The sequence below is a fragment of the Myotis myotis genome, unplaced genomic scaffold (assembly GCF_014108235.1).
Source record: "Myotis myotis isolate mMyoMyo1 unplaced genomic scaffold, mMyoMyo1.p scaffold_m19_p_10, whole genome shotgun sequence".
NCBI classification, from domain to species: Eukaryota; Metazoa; Chordata; class Mammalia; order Chiroptera; family Vespertilionidae; genus Myotis; species Myotis myotis.
In genome coordinates this window covers 4,786,287-4,803,596 of record NW_023416314.1, presented here as the reverse complement: position 1 = coordinate 4,803,596, position 17,310 = coordinate 4,786,287, and the positions used below count along the sequence as shown (strand labels likewise).

At 40.0% G+C, this 17,310-nt stretch overlaps 1 non-coding gene across 1 annotated transcript; it reads right to left on the bottom strand.

Moving 5' to 3' along the window:
* Positions 1-7,629: 7,629 nt before the first annotated feature.
* On the bottom strand, positions 7,630-7,736 carry LOC118665644. Its single transcript, XR_004970721.1, has one exon. It is a non-coding gene; the product is annotated as a U6 spliceosomal RNA (small nuclear RNA).
* Positions 7,737-17,310: the final 9,574 nt, after the last annotated feature.

Genomic DNA, 17,310 nt, shown 5'->3' with positions numbered 1-17,310 from the left:
TTTAAATCTCTCTCTGTCTCTCTCTCTCTTTCTCTCTCTCTGTCTCTCTCTCTCTCTGTCTCTCTCTCTCTCTCTCTCTCTCTCTCTCTCTCTCTATATATATATATATATATATATATATATATATATTTATTTATTTCAGAGAGGAAGGGAGAGGTAGAGAGAGACAGAAACATCAATGATGAGAGAGAATCATTGATCGGCTGCCTCCTACACGTCCCCTACTGGGGACTGAGCCCACAACCCTGGTACGTGCCCTTGACTAAAATCGAACCTGGGACCTTTCAGTGTGCAGGCTGATGCTCTAGCCCTTGAGCCAAACTAGCTAGAATAATATTGCACTTCTTAAACTCAGCTATTATACCATACACATTGTTTTAAAACAGTAAGACATTTCCATGTTACATTTAAAGATACACTAGGGCTACACGTGTAATCAAAGTAGTATTAAAAATAAAGCAAGGGATGCAAGACATCGAAGTCAGGGTTGCCGGGAGCCGGTCCATCCTTGCTGTTTCAAGGGACCTGGCATATATGGCATACTGTTCTTAATATGTTTGCTCACCTTCTTGGCACTATGTGTTTTAACCAAGGTCTCCTCTCTGAGAAAGGTTGTTTCCCCAGGTAGGGATTTTCCCCTGAAGTTAGGGAGGGAATAAAACCTCTTAACTAGTGCCAGGCGGGTAATTAATCACTTTAACTACGAACAATCATGCTTAAGCTACATAATCTTTACTCCCTGGAATGAAGATAAGAAACGCCCTAACCTTTGTAATAGAGATTGATAGGATTGAATCAACTGTTATAAATACAGATGCAACAAGACAGCAAGACCCAGAACTTAGAAGACAGAACTTAGAAGACAGAACCTACACAGAACCTAGAGACAGAAGAACTTCGCTGGAGAGAACATGGCAAAAGATCCTGGACTGAACCTGACAACAGAAATTGGCAAGAGAACCTGACTAGAACCTGGTGACTGAACCTGGCTGGAGAACCTGGACAGAACCTGGCTGAAGAACCTAGCGAGGGAACATGGCTACAGTACCTGGCTGGAGAACCTGGAGAACCTAGCAAGAGAACATGGACACAGAACCTGGCTGGAGATCCAAAGCAGAACCTCTCTGGAGATCCTAACCAGAACCTCACTGGAGATCTTGACCAGAACGTGGCTAGAGAACCTTGCTATGATGATCATCTGAACACCCTCTCCGTGTCATTCCTTCTTCACTAACTCCGTCCACACCTTTGGGGACCCCTAGACCTGCTGGGGTTGGACCCTGGCACAGGGTCGATTACATCAGGTGGGAGGAAGTGATATGGATACAGGTGATCAAAGTGGTAAACAGAAGGGATTTTAAGAGTGGGGCAATACTATTTTAAGTTGGGTGGTAAGTACACAGGTACTGGTTTCAGTTTTATGTACACTGTTTTTACATATTATTGTATAATGTTTTAAAAATCAACATCTGTCGCCTGGCCAGTGTGGCTCAATTGGTTGGAGCATCGTTCCATACACTAAAAGGACAGGGATTTGATTTTCTGTCAGGGCACATGCCCTGACAATCCTCCAATGTTTCGTTTCTCTTTCACTCTCATTCTCTCCCTTTCTCTTTCTCTAAAAACAAACAAATAAAAACAAAACGAAGGCAAACAAACAAACAAAATAAACAAGCAAGAAACCTGCGAGGCACTCTGGATTTGGCCACCAGCTGCCAGTAGCACAGCACAGTCACCAAGCGTATGGGCTCGAAGGGCAGGGGCCCTATCAAATCGGAATCCCCGCTCCACCACTACACAGTTCTGTAGACTCGGGCAGTTACTGAAATTCTCTCCAAACCAAGGCATGCAGAAGAAATCCAGCTGTTTGTCAATTTTGCTTATTTATTTACTTATTATTATATTTAGTCCTCACCCGAGGATATTTTTCCATTGGTTTTTAGAGAGAGTGGAAGAGAGAGAGAAATATCCATGTGAGAGAAATACATTGATTGGTTGCCTCCTGTGTATGTCCTGACCAGGGCCCCGGCCAGGAGGAGCCTGAAACTGAGGTATGTCCCTTGACCAAAATCGAACCCAGGACCTTTTGGTCTGCAGGCTGAGGCTCTATCCACTGAGCAAAACCAGCTTGGGCCGTTTGTCAATTTTGTACTGTCCTCCATCTAAGAATGGTTTGTACAATTTTTAAGTGGTTAGAAAAACTGCCCTCAACCACTGCTATTGAACTAAATGGCTTTGGAAATTAGCTTTTGCTGTGGGCTTGATACTATTTCTCAATGAATTAAACCTAAAGCTATAAGGCAAACAGCACTTACGCACCAAACTTATACTGTAGTAAAGTCATCCCAACAGCTAACATTGTTTGAATCACAAGTGATCTAAAGCTGTGTTATATACTTGCTGTGCTGTTACTAACAAATTTGCAGTACATACATTTTCTGTATTCAAACTACAGTTCCAACAGCGTCTTTCAGACCTGGATGTAGGTAAAAAGAAAATGTCCAGATTTTAAAAACCTATTTAAATGTGCAATCGAGGACCTAAACTTCACTTGGAAGCAATTAATCTGCAACATAATGACATGCTAAAAGGTAAATATTGAGAATAATTTAACAGAATTGTATAAATGCTTTGCAACAAATACGCTCAATTAAAACCCTATGCTCATGGACTGATATCAGTATTTAGCAACGCCTATGACAGAAAACTTCAGACATTTTCAAAGATAAAATACATATCATCTCGCTTAAAATCGCACGAGCTGAGCCAGGTGTTTGAGCATGAGCTCCCTGTGACTCCAGGCATTGTGCCATCTCCTTCATAAATACTTACTTTCTTGGCTAAAAAAAAATCACATTAATAGATGAGCATTTGCTATTGATTTTGATGATAGGAAACACTAACTTTAAACTCCAATTAAAGAAAATTATATCCCCTCCCCAAAATAATTCTATCTTCTCCTTAAAGGTATTAGTATTATAAAAGGATTGTATCAGTTATTATCTTTTAAATTTCATCAACATGAATTTTGTGGATATTTGTTTTATCTCTTGTTTTTTTTTTAAAGTTATTTATTTTTGAATTATGTTTTTATTGACTATTAGAGAGAGAGGGATAGATAAAAACATCAATGAGAGAGAAACATCATCTATTGGCTGCCTCCTGCATGCCCCCTACTGGGGTTGATCAAGCCCACAACCTAGGCATGTGCCCTGACCAGGAATCAAACTGGTGTTTTCTTGGTTCATGGGTCAATGCTCAACCACTGAACCATTCCAGCTGGACATTGTGTCTGCCTGTTGTTATGTAAGTACACACATAATACTCTCAGTTTTTCCTCTTGGACTATGTAGATTAAAAAAGGGTTTCTATGGAAAGTAAACTCACAGGGTGATCTGATTATAAATTTCTAACTGGGCACTAGCTCATGGTGGGTAGTCGCCCCAGGCATATAACTTTAGTAAAAGGTTTACCTTTGCTTTAAGCCAACTCTGAATGCATTGTTTCTATGCATCTACGTCAGTGCTTTACGACAGCAGGCTGCAAGAATTTTTAAAACATGCAATACCTGACTGTTTAGTCAGAGGCACTGACTTCATTTCCCTTCGATTGTCAAATTTAAAAATAGCTAATAGCCATCCGCCACCGTGGCTCAGTGGTTGAGTGTCGACCTATGAACCAGGAGGTCACGGTTCGATTCCTGGTCAGAGCACATGCCTGGGTTGCCTGCTCGATCCCCAGTGTCCGGTGTGCAGGAGGCGACCAATGGGTGATTTTTCTCATCATTGATGTTTCTCTCTCCCTCGCTCTTCCTTCCTCTCTGAAATCCCTAAAAACTTATTTTTAAAAAAATGCTAACAGCCAATGCAACAATAGCTGTCCAGTGTGAATGAATAAAAATTGCAAGTATTTTATGGTGTGCTACAGAATTTTAATAATTAGTTTATGTGTGCCATGAAAAAGGTTGATCTAGATTAATATACCATTGAAATAACCACCCTCCTTGGCAGAGTAGCTCAGTTGGTTAGAACGTTGTCCTATTTTCAAAAGGTTGCAGGTTCGATTTCCTGATGGGGCATATACAAAAATTGACCAATGAACACATAAATAAGTGGAACAACAAATCAATATTTTCTCTCTCTCAAAAAAAAAAAAATGGCCCTAGCCAGTTTTGCTCAGTGGATAGAGCTTTGGCCTGGGGACTGAAGGGTCCTGGGTTAGATTCTGGTCAAGGGCACATGCCCAGGTTGCAGGCTCAATCCCTACAGGGAGCATGCAAGGGGTAGTCAATCAATTATTCTCTCTCATCATTGATGTTTCTATCTCTCTCGCCCTCTCCCTTCCTCTCTGAAATCAATAAAAATATATTTTTTGAATGATAGCTTTGCTGGATAAAGTAATCTTGGTTGTAGGTTCTTGGTATTCATCACTTTGAATATTTCTTGCCACTCCCTTCTGGCCTGCATAGTTTCTGTTGAGAAATCCGCTGACAGTTGTATGGGTATTCCCTTGTAGGTAACTGACTTTCTTTCTCTTGCTGCTTTTAAGATTCTCTCTTTGTCTTTTGCTCTTGGCATTTTAATTATGATGTGTCTTGGTGTGGTCCTCTTTGGATTCCTTTTGTTTGGGGTTCTCTGCACTTCCTGGACTTGTAAGTCTATTTCTTTCACCAAGTAGGGGAAATTTTGTCATTATTTCTTCAAATAGGTTTTCAATATCTTGTTCTCTCTCTTCTTCTGGCACCCCTATAATTCTGATGTTGGTACGCTTGAAGCTGTCCCAGGGGCTCCTTACACTATCTTCGTATTTTTGGATTCTTTTTTCATTTTGATTTTCTGGTTGGGTGTTTTTTGCTTCTTCGTATTTCAAATCATTGACTTGATTCTTGCGATCCTCTAGTCTGCTGTTGGGAGTCTGTATAATATTCTTTATTTCAGTCAGTGTATACTTAATTTCTAGTTGGTCCTTTATCACAACCTCGAGGGTCTCATTAGATTTCTTGTAGATCTCATTAAGTTTATCGGCAGTTTCTAGAAAATTCTTGAAAAACCTTAAAAGTGTGGTTTTGAACTCTATATCCAGTCGTTTGCTTTCCTCCATTTCTGTCATTTGTGTCCTTTTTCTTTGTCTCCGCATTTTTTATGCTTCCCTGTGTTGATAAAGTGGTTTTCTGTGCTGAGTGTCCTCTAGGAAGGTCAGATAAAGAGCTTCACAGATAAGAAAAAGCTAAAGGAGTTCATCACCACCAAACCAGGATTATATGAAATGCTGAAAGGTATCCTTTAAGAAGAGGAAAAAGAAGAAAAAGGTAAAGATATAAATTATGAACAACAAATACACATCTATCAACAAGTGAATCTGAAAATCAAGTGAATAATCTGATAAACAGAATGAACTGGTGATTATAATAGAATCAGGGCATAGAAAGGGAGTGGACTGCCTATTCTTAGGGGGGAAAGGGGTGAGGGGGATGCGGGAAGAGACTGGACAAAAATCGTGCACCTATGGATGAGGACAGTGGATGGGGAGTGAGGGAGGAGGGTGGGATGGGAACTGGGTGGAGGGGAGTTATGGGGAGAAAAAAGAGGAACAAATGTAATAATCTGAACAATAAAGATTTAATTAATAATATATATATATATATATATATATATATATATATATATATAATGAGAACAAAAAGAACCACCCTCAAAAGGCACATAATCTTTTCTTTAAATCTTTATTGTTGAAAGTACTACATATGTCCCCTTTTTCCCGCATTGACCCCTGCCCCCACACCCCAGGCCCTCACCACCTCACTGTCTGTGTCCATGGGTTATGCATATATGTGGATCTTCAGTTGATTACTGCCAAACCACCCACCCTCCCCCACCTTCCCTCCAAGATTCCCAACTCTGCTCCATGCTTCCAAGTTTCTGGATCTACTCCATTCATCAATTTATTTTGTTCTTTCAATTCCACATATGAGTGAGATCATGTGATACTTGTCTTTCTCTGGCTGATTTATTTCACTTACCATGATACTCTCCAAGTCTCTCCATGCTGTCTCAAAGGGTAAGAAATCCTTCTTTTTTACTGCTGCATAGTATTCCATGGTATAAATGTACCACAGCATTTTTATGCACTCATCTACAGATGGGTACTAGGGCTGTTTTCTGATCTTAGCTATTGTGGATTGTGCTGCTATGAACATAGGGGTGCATACATTCTTTCTGATTGGTGTTTTGGGTTTCTTAGGATATATTCCTAGAAGTGGGATCACTGGGTCAAATGGCAGTTCCATGTTTAAATTATGGAAGAAACTCCATACTGTTTTCTACAGTAGCTGCACCAGTCAGTATTCCCACCACCAGTGTACTAGGGTTCCCTTTTCTCCACATCTTTGCCACCACTTGTCATTTATTGATGGTAGCCATTCTGACAGGTGTGAGGTGATATCTCATTGTCATTTTCATTTGCATCTCTCTGGTGATCAGTGACTTTAAGCATTTTTTCACGTCTCTTGGCCATCTGTATGTCCACTTTGGAGAAGTGTCTATTTACATCATTTGCCCATTTTTAATTGGGTTGTCTTCCTTTTGTTAAGTTGTATGAGTTCCTTATATATTTTGGATATTAACCCTTTATCAGATGTATCATTGCCAAATATGTTCTTTCATACACTGCGCTCTTTTCATTTTGTTGTTTCTTCTGCTGTGCAGAAGCTTTTTATTTTGATGTAGTCCTATTTGTTTATTTTCTCCTTAGTTTCCTTTGCCCTAGGAGATGTTTCCATAAACATACTGCTATGAGAGATGTCTGAGATTTTGCTCCCTGAGGTTTCTTCTATGATTTTTATCATTTCCCAACTTACGTTTAAGCTTTTATACATTTAGAGTTTATTTTTGCATATGGTGTAAGTCGGTGGTCTAGTTTCTTTCTTTTTTCTTTCATTTTTTTTTTTTTTGCATGTATCTGTCGAATTTTCCCAACACTATTTATTGAAGAGATTGTCTTGACTCCATTGTATGCTTTTGCCTCCTTTGTCAAATATTAATTGAGCATAATGGACTGGGTCGACTTCTAGGGTCTCTGTTCTGTTCCATTGATCTGTATGTCTGTTCAGTACTAGACTGTTTTGATTACAGTGGCTTTGTAGTATAACTTGACATCTGGCATTGTGATTACTTCAACTTTGTTCTTCTTTCTCAAGACTGCTGCAGATATTCGGGTTCTTTTTTGGTTCCATATAAATTTTTGGAGTATTTGTTCTAGGTCTTTAAAACATGTTCATATTTTAATAGGGATTGATTTGAATCTGTAGATTGCCTGGGGTAGTATGGACATTTTATAAGTACTGCGCGCTAACCGATTGCGCCACTGGAGCTCAAGTATGGACATTTTAATGATGTTGATGCTACCAATCCATGAACACAGAATATTCTTCCACTTGTCTATATCTTCTTCTATCTCTTTTTTTCAATGTATTGTAGTTTTTTTAGTACAAATCTTTGTCTCCTTGGTTAAGTTTATTCTTAGTATCTCATTTTTTTTGTGGCCATGGTAAATAGGACTTTTTTTTTAGTTTCTCTTTATGAGAATTCATTATTGGTGTATAAAAGAGCCATTGATTTTTTTTTATTTTTTAAAAATATGGAATGCTTCACGAATTTGCATGTCATCCTTGCACAGGGGCCATGCTAATCTTCTCTGTATTGTTCCAATTTTAGTATATGTGCTACTGAAGCGAGCATGAGCCATTAATTTTTGCGGGTTGATTTTGTATCCTGCTACATTGCCAAATTCATTTATTAAATCTCGTAGTTTTTGGTGGAGTCTTTAGGGATTTCTATATACCATATCATGGCATCTGGGCATAATGAGAGTTTTACTCCCTCCTTTTATTTCTTCTTCTGGTCTGATCACTGTGGCTAGGAATTCCAGTACTATGTTGAATAAGAGTGGTGAAAGCGGACATACCTGTCTTGTTCCTGTTCCTAGGGGAAATGGATTTCGTTTTGCCCATTGAGTATGATGTTGGCTGTAGGTTTGTCATACATGGCCTTTATCATGTTGAGATATGATCTCTCTCTCCCCATTTTGCTGATAGTTTTTATCAAAAATGGGTGTTGGATAGTGTCAAATGCTTTTTCTGCACCAATTGATATGATTATGTGATTTTTGTCTTTCAATTTATGTGATATATCACGTTTATTGATTTGCAAATATTGTACCAATCTTGCATCCCTAGACTAAATCCCACTTTTTCATAGTGTATGATCTTTTTAATATATTGCTGGATTGATTTTCTAATATTTTGTTGAGTATTTTAGCATCTATGTTCATCAGGGACATTAGCCTATAATTCTCTTTCTTTGTATTGTCTTTATCTAGTTTTGGAATTAGGAGAATGCTGGCCTCATCAAAGGAGCTTGGACATGTTCCTTCCTCTTGGATTTTTTGGAATAGTTTGAGGAGTATAGGTGTTATTTTTTCTTTGGATGTTTGGTAAAACTCCCCTTTGAAGCCATCCGGCCCCGGGCTTTTCTTTGCTGGGAGTTTTCTTTCATTACTGTTTCTATTTCATCAGTTGTTACTGGCCTATTCAGGTTTTCTGATTCTTCCTCTTTAAGTGTTTGGAGATTTTATTTTTCTAGGAATTTTTCCATGTCATCCACATTGTCCAGCTTCTTGGCATATAATTGTTCATAATATTTTCTTACAATCCTTTGTATTTCTGTAATGTCAGTGGTTACTTCTTCACTTTCCTTTCTGATTTCATTTTTTTGGTCATCTCTCTTTGCTTCTTGATGAATCTGGCTAACAGTTCATCAATCTTGTTTATCCTTTCAAAGAACCAGTTCTTTATTTCATTGATTTTTTTTTGTATTGCTTTTTAGTCTCTATGTCATTTATTTCTTCTCTAATCTTTATTATTTTCTTCCTTCTACTTACTCTAGGCGTTTCTAATTATTCTCTTTCTAGTTTGTTAGGTTGTAGTGTTAAATAGTTTATTATTAATTTTTCTTGTTTTTTTGAGGTAGGCCTGTAGAGCTATGAACTTCCCTCTCAGGACTGCTTTCACTGTGTCCTATAGTTGTGTGTTCATTTTCATTTGTTTCTAGGAAGTTTTTTCTTTCTTTCTTGATCTCATTGGTAATCCATTCATTGTTTAATAACATGCTATTTAGCCTCCATGTGTTTGAATGTTTTGGGGTGTTTTTACTGTAGTTGATTTCTAATTTCATTTCACTGTGATCTGAGATGATGCTTGGTATGATTTCAATCTTCTTGAACTTGTAGAGATTTATTTTGTGTACTAACATGTGGTTTATTTTTGTGAATGATCATGTGCCCTTTAGATGAATGTATATGCTGCAGCTTTGGGGTGAAATGTTTTATAAATATCAGTTAAATCCATCCTGTCCAATGTGTCCTTTAGAGTCACTGTTACCTTATCCATTTTTTTGTCTGGAAGATCTATCCTGTGAAGTCAGTGAGGTATTAAAGTTCACTATGACTGTGTTGTTGTCAATCTCTCCTTTAAAGTCCTCTAGAAGTGTTGTTTTTTTTATATTTAGGTGCGCCTATATTGGATGCATGTTTGTTTACCAGGATTGTATTGATCACTTTAGCATTATAGTGACATTTGTCTCTTGTGAGGGCCTTCATTTTGAAGTGTATTTTGTCAGATATGAGTATCCCTACTCCAGATGTTTTTTCTTTTCTATTTGCATGAGAAATAAATTTCTATCCCTTCACTCTTATCCTGTGTGTCTTTTGTTCTGAGATGGGTTTCTTGTAGACAGCATATAGTTGGATCATTTTTTTTTTTTTATCCATTCAGCTACCCTATGTCTTTTGATTGGAGCATTTAATCCATATACATTTAGGTTACTATTGATAGATACTTATTTATTGCCATTTTAATTCTGTATGTCTAGGTTTCTCTCTGTATTTCTTCTTCTCAATACTGCAGTCACTTTAGCATTTCTTATAATGCTGGCTTGGTGGTGATGTACTCCTTTAGCCTTTTTTTCTTTGTCTTGGAAGCTCTTTATTTCACTATTTTGAATGACAGTCTTGCTGGATCTTGGTTTCATTACCTTGAGTACTTCATGCCATTTCTTTCTGGCCTGTAGAGTTTCTGATGAGAAATCAGGTGTCAGCTTATGAGAGCTCCTTTGTAGATAATAGTTTGCTTTTCCCTTGCTGCCTTTAAGATTCTCTCTTTGCCTTTAATTTTTGTCATTTTAAATAGGATGTGTCTGGGCATGGACCTGTTTGGGTTCCTCTTGCTTGGGATTTTCTGTGCTTCTTGAACTTGTATGACTTTTTCCATTACTAGATTAGGGGAGTTTTCTGCCATTATTTCTTCAACCACCTTCTCTATCCCTTCCTCCCTTTCTGCCTCTTCTGGCACAATTGTTACATTTCATATTGTCCCACAGCTCCCTTAAGCTCTCCTTCTGAATATATATATATATATATATATATATATATATATATATATATATATAAATCTGATTCTCTGATTGAGTGACACTTTCAACTCTGACTTCTAATTCACTGATTTGATCCTCAGCTTCCCCTAATTTGCTGTGGATTCCTTCCAAAGTGCTTTTTTATTTGTGTTGTTTCATTCTTTATTTCTATTTTCATAGTTACAATATCTATTCTCATGCTGTTGAGCATCTTTACCATCATTATTCTGAACTCTATATCAGATAAATTTCTTACCTCCGTGTCATGTATCTCTTCTTCTGAAGAATTCTTTTGTTCTTTCATTTGGGGTTTTTCTTTGTCTCATTTTGGCTCCGTTTAGGTGTGTGACTATGTATTATGTGGCTCTGCTACGCTTCTCAAACACTAGTGCAGGACAGTCTCAAAAGCTGTTTGGACTTATTAGATCAGGCAAAGACTCAAAGCCTCCAGAGACCACCTCTGCCTATAAACTGATAGGATTCCATCTTGAAAAACCCTCAGGCAATCATCCATAGGTGTGGTGAGAGTCTTTTTAACAGGGTGGGGCAATTTCTTCTGCCCAGGTGCTAATTGTTATTCTCAGTCTCTTTTTTATATATAATATTTTTTATTGATTAAGATATTACATATGTGTCCTTATCCCCACGTTACCCCCTACCACCCCCCCCACCCCCCACCCCCCGCTCATGCCCTCACCCCTCCGTTGTCCGTGTCCATTGGTTAGGCCTATATGCTTGCATATAAGTCCTTTGGTTGATCTTTCCCCCTTACCCCCCCCTCCCCTACCTTCCCTCCAAGGCCCGACAGTCTAATCAATGCCTCTTCATCTCTGGATCAGTCCTTGTTCATCAGTTTATGTTGTTCATTATATTCCACAAATGAGTGAGATCATGTGGTATTTATCCGCTCTCCAGTTCCATCCATGCTGTGGCAAATGGTAAGAGTTCCTTTTTCTTCTTCCTCTTCTTAAAGAATACCTTTCAGCATTTCATATAATGCTGGTTTGGTGGTGATGAAGTCCTTTAGCTTTTTCATATTTGTGAAGCTCTTTATCTGACCTTCTATTCTGAATGATAGCTTTTCTGGATAAAGTAATCTTGGTTGTAGGTTCTTGCTATTCATCACTTTGAATATTTCTTGCCACTCTCTTCTTGTCTGCATGGTTTCTGTTGAGAAATCAGCTGACAGTCGTATGGGTACTCCCTTGTAGGTAACTGACTGTCTTTCTCTTGCTGCTTTTAAGATTCTCTCTTTGTCTTTTGCTCTTGGCATTTTAATTATGATGTGTCTTGGTGTGGTCCTCTTTGGGTTCCTTTTGTTTGGGGTTCTCTGCGCTTCCTGGATTTGTAAGTCTATTTCTTTCACCAGGTAGGGGAAGTTTTCTGTCATTATTTCTTCAAATAGGTTTTCAATATCTTGCCCTCTCTCTTCTTCTGGTACCCCTATAATTCTGATGTTGATACGCGTGAAGTTGTCCCAGAGGCTCCTCACACTATCTTCATATTTTTGGAATCTTTTTTCTTTTTTCTTTTTCGGTTGGGTATTTTTTGTTTCTTTGTATTTCAAATCTTTGACTTGATTCTTGGGATCCTCTTGTCTGCTGTTGGATCTCTGTATATTATTCTTTATTTCAGTCAGTGTATGCTTAATTTCTAGTTGGTCTTTTTTCATATCCTCCAGGGTCTCACTAAATTTATCGGCGGTTTCCATAAAATTCTTGAAAAACCTTATAAATGTGGTTTTGAACTCTATATCCAGTTGTTTGCTTTCCTCCATTTTTGTTTCTTTGTCTCCACATTTTTTATGCTTCCCTGTGTTCGTAGAGTGGCTTTCTGTGCTAGGTGTCCTATAGGGCCCAGTGGCTCAGCCTCCCCAGTTACCTGAGGTGGACACTCTTGGTGCACCCCCTCGTGGGCTTTGTGCACAGTCTTGTTGTAGTTATGCCTTGATTGTTGTAGGATCACTGGGAGGAATTGACCTCCAGGCCAATTGGTAGTGAGACTCAGTTGTGTCTGCAGTGGGAGAACTTCTGTGCTGAAGACACCCTTCTGGGGCAAGACTTGCTTCAGTGGGGCTTTGGTGCTCACTGAGTCTGCCCCCTGAGTGTGTCCCTTATGGATCTGAGGAGTTGTAATCCGGATGGTCCCCCTCTGACAACCGGGTACACTGGCTCTTGGATCTAAGGAGGTGCTAATTTAGCCTTGGCCCGAGGTTACCCGGCAGGAGCTACGAAGAGAACTGCAGATTCCTCTTCCTTTTTTTGGAGTTTGGAGGTTCCCTGATGAGGCCCAGCTGTGAAGCAATACAAGCTGCTGTGGGGTCTTGGGCCTTCTCTTGGAAGTTCTGGGTCTGTCTGGCCCAGCTGCAATTGTTTAGGTAATTTTCAGGTTGCAAAGGGCCGGGGCATTCATATGCAAAAGCCTCTGCCGCAGCCTGGGTGGGGCGGGGTCTCGGGGAATCAAAGGGCAGAGCAAGCAGCTATGGCGGATCCTCAGCCCTGCCCTAAGGGGCCCCGCGTCTCAGTGTCCCGGTAATTGCTGCAAGCACCTCTGAGGGAAAGCCGCCCTCAAGTTCAGAGTTCTGCCTGCTGCCAGACAGTCCAGTTTCTCCCCGTATGAGTCCTGGGTCCCCAGAGACCTCCCGGAACCAGAGTTCAGAACAGTCGGGGGCTTGTGACTCCCTCCCGATTCAAAAAGACAGCCGCGTCCTCAGGTGCCAGCCCCTTTCCGCATGCGCGAGCCTCCGTACCTTTGCACTTTACTTCCGCACCTCCTCTGGCTCTCAGTGTGCTTTTCTTTCCTTCTAGTTGTAGAATTTCCACTCAACCAGCCTTCCTGTAGTTCTGGATGATGTCCGTTTTGTCTTTTCGTTGTATTTTTGAAGTTGTTGTGGGAGGCAGCAATTTCCCGGTATTTACCTATGCCGCCATCTTAGTTTCTCTCTCTTTTTTTTTCTTATTGATTTTTTACAGAGAGGAAGAAAGAGGGATAGAGAGCTAGGAACATTGGTCAGCTGCCTCCTGCACATCTCCCACTGGGGATGTTCCTGCAACCAAGGTACATGCCCTTGACTGGAATCGAACCTGGTACCTTTCAGTTCGCAGGCTGACACTCTATCCACTGAGCCAAACCGGTTAGGGCTATTCTCAGTCTCTTAATGGGTCTCAGAAACTGTGTACTATGGGGCAAGGTGTTTTCCAATATCATGGGTCAGTCTTTCTCCCAGGCAAAGCTGCCTGTATTGCAAATGTCTGCATTAGAAAGATGACTTCTGCAATGTGAAGGAATAACTCAGCATAGGAAACTGGGGTGTCTGCCTTCTGAGCTCTAACCCTAGAGCCCCAAATCATGGCTTCTGCTCACACAGCTCCAGTCCCTCTGCCAGAGCACAAGGTGAGTAGCTCCACAGGGAATTTTGTTCATTGGCCCTTTAAGAGAGCGCCTGCTTTCCAGCTGTCTCTCCCTGACAGACAGCAAACCCACTGCTTTTTCCAGCCAGATGTTGTGTGGGCACCCTTCTTAGTTCTGGTGCTCTCTACTGAGGGACCCAGCTTGGGAATTAGACCCCACAGTTCTCAATGGCAACCCCCCACAGCTGAGATATCTCTCTGGAGCTTCAGTTGCTGTATGTGGGATCCTGGCCAGCCCTTTCGCACCTCTGCCCCTCCTACTGGTCTCTATGCGGTCTCTACTTTCTGTTCTCTGTTATCAGGGTTCTCTCCAGTGCATCTTCTATTGATTATTCAGGAAGTTTTTCTGTAGTTTAGTTGTAATTCCAGTTTGGTCCTGGGAGTGTGTCTGTGCAGCAGCCACTTACTCTGCTGCCATTTTAAATCTAGAATTCCTCTTACTAAAAATAAAACAGAAGAGCCCTAGACAGTTTAGCTCAGTGGATAGAGCATAGGCCTGGGGACTGAAGGGTCCCAGGTTTGATTCTGGTCCAAAAGAGCACATAATCTTGTTGCCTGTCCTGTAATCTGATCCCCATCTTGCTTTCTCCCATCTCCATGTAATCTTCTCTACTTTCCCTTCTTAATTTCAAATGCATAAAAGAAGCTGCAAAACTGTTATTCTCTACAGTATTTGAGATCTTGTGAGACAGCCTAGTAAGCCAGGACAAGTGGGATAGGGAAACTGAGGCAATAAATGGCCAAGCAGCTTACAGTCATCTAGGAAATTGAAAAATCCAAAGATGCTTAAGAGTAATTGATTTATACCCCTCCCCACCCAGAGGGTAAATAGCTTAAATCACCCTATTCAGAGAAATAGAAAAAATCCAATTCGTGGCGCCATTTGTGCCAATCAAGAAAGGAACAAGCATCAACCATCTGGGGAAAATAATGAATAAGAAAGCAGGATGGCAATACAACTTGGTCAGATTATGGAAAGTCTTGAAAGTCTGTTTATGGAGTGTGCAATTTTTTAGAGTTGCATTACTTCAATTACTCTCAGGTCTTTGGGAAGCTGAAGGCAATGTTTTCTCCCCTCTGATTTATAAGTGTATTTTGAAGAAGGTCTGCCTTCAAATATTCCAGTGCAATAATAAAGTAGACCATTACCTTTTTTTAACATTACATTAGCATATTAATAATTGCACCTATCTGTATTCATCAGAGGATGTTCCTAATGCCTTTCATTAGTAACAATGCCAGTCGTGACTTCAGTGGTTAGGGACTCTCAGCTGCATGCTTGCCTCCTTCTTCCCACCTACTCACCAAAGACATCATGTTGAATAAAGATGGGGTTGAACCTTGTCAAACCTTGAGTGATAAAACTAATTTGCCTAATTGATAACATTCTGAAAGCTCACTAAATTCTACCATACTATGTAAAAATCCATTTCTAATAACTGACGTGGGGAGCAAATGGAACTTTTAAAGTAGGCAGCATTTCTAAGTATTTTTGAGGAACTGAGATTCCTCAGGAAGATAGGTAGTATGAAAAAAAATTTAATTTATGGACAAATAAATTTGAGAAACACCGCTTAAAATGAACTTAGAATACAAATGAAGGGTTTCCTTTTGTAAAAGTATTATCAAAACTTTTAACATTATTATAAATTATGTCTCCCTAAGGTGATGATGAAACATACATCACTTTCAAATTTATTGACTTCTTTTTTTCAAAGGAGTATCTTGCATTTCTAGTGGAGGTTCTTTGGACTATAGGAAACACTGGAGTAGAAATTATGTGATCAGAAACATGCCTTAAAAGGCTCATTAGTTTGGACGCTATATACATTTAGGATGTAGAGAGACAGAGGCAAACAAAATAGGCTAAATGTCCAGGTAAATACAGTACAGGTGATGCGATTATAGAAATACTAGAGGCCCGGTGCACGAAATTTGCACATGGGTAGGGTCACTAGGCCTGGTCGGCAATCAGGGCTGATCTGCGGGGTGACCAGCGGGGCGATCGTGGGGGCCCCTGCAGGCACCCGCCTTGGCTGGCCCGGGCCTGCAGGGTGGGGCAGCTCCTGCGTTGAGCGTCTTCCCCCTGGTGGTCAGTGTGCGTCATAGCAACCGGTCATTCCACGGTTTGGTCTTTTTGCATATTAGACTTTATTATATAGGATAAATACATTGTAAAGATAAAATGGGCAGGACTTTGTAGTTGAATGGATGTAGGCAATGAACACAGGTAATAATAGGTGGTATGGAGTCATAAGTATTCAAGCTTATACATTTGGTCCACTGGGAAAATCAGAGTGCTTTTCATGGAAAATGGTAAGATAAAATCTGCATCTGAGTGGGATATGGATTCCCCAAAGGAATGACAGACATAATTAATTTTGCTCACCAGGCAGTTGAACTTTGACCATGAGAAGTCTACGTACTCCCCTCTCCCCTCTAGGACTTTTCTCCCTCCTTTCCTTCTTTCCTTCCAAGTTACCCCTCTTAGAATTAGACTTATCATTAAATCTGGCTACTGAGGTAAACAGTTTCTCTCTCTCTTTTCCCTTTCTTCCTTCCCTTCCTCCCTCCCTAGGTAAACAGTTTCATTGGCCTCCTTTTTTTCTCTACCCTCAATGGGCATTCTTTTTAAGAGTTTTAGTGCTGATGAGTACAGGAAGTAATATTCTAATAGGACTCCACTTCAACACGCGCTGGTCAGTTGCTTAGTATGGTCTAACACTTAAGGGGCAATAAAAACAAACAGGAAATTACAATGGTTTTAAAAAACTTACAGGAGAATTAATTTTTTGGACTATTTTTGCATTAATCTTAGAAAATTCATCTATTTTAGAATGACATTATGTTATATTTAATCACTGACATTAAATAAGAATTCACTTTGTATACAAATTCTTAATAACAAATACTGCTCTTGGGAAACTTGTTCCTGCTTCATGTAATTTCATTGAAAGAGGTTTATGTTGGTTCTTGCTTCCACAATACATTCTTTGTGAATCTAGAAATACATTCTAACTTAGACACTAGTGTAGATGTTAAGAACATGGAGAGCCCTGGCTGGTGTGGCTCAGTTGATTGGGCGTTGTCCCATGCAACAAAAGGGTGCTGGTTTGATTCTGATCAAGACCCAGTGCCTGGGTTGCAGGCTCAATCCCCAGTATGAGGTGTGCAGGAGGCAGCAGATGAATGTTATGCTCTCACATGGATGTTTCTTTCTTCTCCCTTCCTTTCTCTCTGAAAATAAACTTTAAAAATCAATAAACTATTATTTTAAAAAAAGAAAAGAACAGCCCTAGAGTTTGTTGGCCTGTGGAACAAAGGGTCCCAGGTTTGATTCCAGTCAAGGGCACTTACCTTGGTTGCAGGCACCTCCCCAGCCCGGTGTCTGGTTGGGGCTTATGCGGGAGGCAACCAATAGATGTGTTTCTCTC